The sequence below is a fragment of the Mastomys coucha genome, unplaced genomic scaffold (assembly GCF_008632895.1).
Source record: "Mastomys coucha isolate ucsf_1 unplaced genomic scaffold, UCSF_Mcou_1 pScaffold11, whole genome shotgun sequence".
Classification (NCBI taxonomy): Eukaryota; Metazoa; Chordata; class Mammalia; order Rodentia; family Muridae; genus Mastomys; species Mastomys coucha.
Window position 1 is genome coordinate 1,182,273 of NW_022196893.1, and position 791 is coordinate 1,183,063.

Sequence of the window (791 nt, forward strand, 5' to 3'; positions counted from 1 at the left end):
ATCAGAGAGTGCATACCATGTTTGTTCTTTTGTGACTGAGTTACCTCACTCAGGATGATATTCTCCAGATCCATCCTTTTCCCTAAGTATTTCATAAATTTATTGTTTTTAATAGTTGAGTTGTACTCCATTGTGTAGATGTACCACAATTTCTGTATCCACTCCTCTGTTGAGGGACATCTGGGTTGTTTCCAGGTTCTGGCTATTATAAATAAGGCCGCTATGAACATGGTGAAGCATGTGTCCTTATTACATGTTGCATTATCTTTTGGGTGTATGCCCAGGAGTGGTATAGCTGGGTCCACCGGTAGAACTGTGTCCAATTTCCGGAGGAACCACCAAACTGATTTCCAGAGTGGTTGTACCAGTTTGCAATCCCACCAGCAATGAAGTAAAGTTCCTCTTTCTCCACAACCTCTCCAGTATCTGCGGTCACCTGAGCTTTTTGTCCTAGCCATTCTGACTGGTGTGAGGTGGAATCTCAGGGTTGTTTTGATTTGCATTTCCCTGATGACTAAGGATGTCAAACATTTCTTTAGGTGCTTCTCAGCCATTCGGTGTTCATCAATTGAGAATTCTTTGTTTAGCTCTGTACCCCATTTTTTAATAGGGTTATTTGGTTCTCAGGTGTCTAACTTCTTGAGTTCTTTGTATCTTGGATATTAGCCCTCTATCAGATATAGGGTTGGTAAAGGTCTTATCCATTTTGTCCTATTGACAGTATCTTTTGCCTTACAGAAGCTTTGCAACTTTGTGAGGTCCCATTTGTCAATTCTTGATCTTAGAGCAGA